This window comes from Populus euphratica, unplaced genomic scaffold (genome assembly GCF_000495115.2).
Source record: "Populus euphratica unplaced genomic scaffold, PopEup_1.0 scaffold10.1, whole genome shotgun sequence".
In the NCBI taxonomy this organism is placed as follows: Eukaryota; Viridiplantae; Streptophyta; class Magnoliopsida; order Malpighiales; family Salicaceae; genus Populus; species Populus euphratica.
Window position 1 is genome coordinate 713,667 of NW_011499856.1, and position 3,029 is coordinate 716,695.

Here is a 3,029-nt window from a genome sequence, read left to right on the forward strand (position 1 = left end):
TTCCTCGAAATGGACTCGAATTTCACATGTAGTACTTTTTTATAATTTTAATATACTGATATTAATTTAAAAAACACTTATTTTAGTATATTTTTAAATAAAAAACACAATGCACCCTAATCTCAAACAATTATCAAAAAACAAAAAGATCAAATCAGTGGGAGGAAATGGAGAAATCCAATTCATTGAAGGGGGGAAGGTTGTTTTCCAGTGTAATTTACTCAGGCTTGGAGGGAGTGGTAGCCATGGTTATGGTCATTAATTAGTCAAACTTGTATGGTTACATATTCCATCAGACGACACATATTTTGATGCTTCCCTTTAAAACTTTTTCTTCTTACAGATCAGGAGCCATTTCAGTCCAACTGGTGAGAGGTTGCATTGGGAGAAATCAAGGGAGACGACATGTGTCAATTGATAAACCCCCTTTTAAAAAAAAAAAAAAACCTTGATGATAGGGATAATTTAGTCTTTTTACAAGTCTTATTAGTTATTAAAGCTTTAGTTATTAAAGCTTTAACAAGAGGTATATGTATCTTTTCTAAAATTTCAAGCACAATAAAATAAAAATTTTACCTTTAAAATCAGAAAAATTAAACCATATTTCTAGGTGTCTTTTCACCATAATTTTTTTCTTATTATTTCAAGATTTATAAATGGTAGTAAGATATTTTCTCACAAATTATACATTATTTAAATAAAAAAATATAAATATGTAATTGATGTAAACATCGAAATATGAATGATAATTATACATTTAAATAATACATGCTGCTTTTTTTAGCAACCAAAAATTTCATTCGACTATGTTATTTGAAACACCACCATATTTTCTCCTCAATGGTGTTGCTTGTGTTGGTATTGGTGGGGTTGTTTGTTATTGATTGATTTTTCTTTCTTTTTTTTTCTTTAAAAATTATAGTTTGACCTATTATTGATAATTTAAATTTAGTGTTTATTTTTTTAATTTAATTTTTTTATTCTTGGTATTTTTATAGATATTTTTTTCTTTAAATTTTATCATTCAATCTCAATTTATCATATATTTTTTTTAATTTAATCACCATTTTTTTATTTTTCTTGGGCTTTTTGTTGAATTTAATTTTCTTTTCAATTTCACCCATAAATAAAAAAATTGTTTATATTTTTTATTTCAATTTTGATTCTCATTCTTTTATTTTTTAAAAAGGTTTTATGATTGTTTTCGATTTTTTTAATCTAATTATCCTGATTTCAAGACCTGTGCCGTGAATTTCGTGGAATAACATAGGTTTGCTAGACCTTGATTATCGAGATTATAAGTTTACTATGCTAATTCGGGTTGACCCAAATAATCTTTTTAGGTATATATTTTTATCTAATTTGTTATTTTTATATTTAATTAGTTAGAAATTAAGCTACAATGTTGGTTTTCAAAATTCTTTTCTTTTAGAAAAGCATTTTTTTATAGGTTATTGTGATTTTTTTTAAAGTGTGGTTCATAAATTGTTGTTGTTATTTATTTTTTAATAGTCTAATAAAAATAAAATAAACTTATTTGACGTAGTCCCAAGATTTTCTTCCTTTTATGACACCCAAGTCTTGGGTTTTTCATCTTTTTTTTACAATATATTTATAATATTTAATTATTATTTTTATGTAAAACAAATAAACCCACAGTATATCACGAGTACATAGCTACTACGAATTATGATGATTACCATGCTAACCAGAAAACGGATTTCTTCTTTCTTAATTTTTTTTATCGGACGACATCGTTTGATTGAGGGCTTGATAGCTTCTCACCATCCCAATCAGCCTCAACAGGAGACTTCATCACCTGATGACATGTCGAAACCAGGACTTCTAATGCATTTAAATAATTTGTTTATCCCAAATAACGTTGTACACTAAGCCAAACTATACGCTAATGTGGGGAATTGTCTATGAAACCATGATGAAGAACACTAAACATTATCGATTTTTCTACTCCCAATAATTTCAAGTGATCAATATAATCATAATACAAGACACGTGGCCTCGCTCCCATACCTACCAATACCCTTTCCATCGTTAAATTTGCAACACTGGTTATTATAACTACTTAGATCATCTAGAGAACCAGGTCCTCTCTGAAAGATGTTGATGTTTGACAGAGCGTCATGATAACTAGAAGACTTGCCCTGGCCAAATAATAATTCCATTTCGACTCCATCGATCACGCCAATCTAAGAGGGCGTGTGGTGGGGACTGTATTTAAAAAGTGTTTTTAAAAATTATATTTTTAAAATAATATATTTTTAAATTATTTCAATATATTAATCTTAAAAATAATTTTTAAAAAATAAAAAATATTATTAATATATTTTTTTAAATAAAAAATATTTTAAAAATTAACTATAATTATAATTTCAAACACACTTGAAAAATATAACTATCATGGTAGGTTTGCAGGTTTGCAATCTCATGTCTTAAACATATTAATTTAAAATTAATAAAAATATAAAAAATTTTAAATTTTTTTAAAAATATTTTTAAAACGCAGAAACAAACAAACTCTAAGTGTCATATTCGGATCATAGTTGAACTTGTTTTTTATAAAATATTAATTTTTTTTGTTTTAAAATATTTTTTTATCATTTTAATATATTAATATAAAAAATAAAATTTTAAAAATAAATAATTTATTTTAATAAATATTTTAAAAATTAACTATCACCGCATTTTCAATCCGTCCCAGAACCTGCTCGAGAAATAAAATCAATATATTCATTTGGTCTCAAACACTCATAGGATAGCTTTCTCTCTTCTGCACAGTGGTGTAGCTCTACTGGAATTCAATTTACCGTCGTTGGTAAATACATTGAATTTCCGTAATTACTCTTTCTAGAAACAAAGAACTCACAAGTAAAATTACAAAATTACACTGTGCCCACTCTCTGTCCAATGTTATTTAAAAAATAATAATTTATAAGTCTTCTTCCAAGTCTTTCTTTCTTTTTTGACGCAGCAAGTTGTTAAGGACATGATTTAGAAAAAAACAAAAAAAA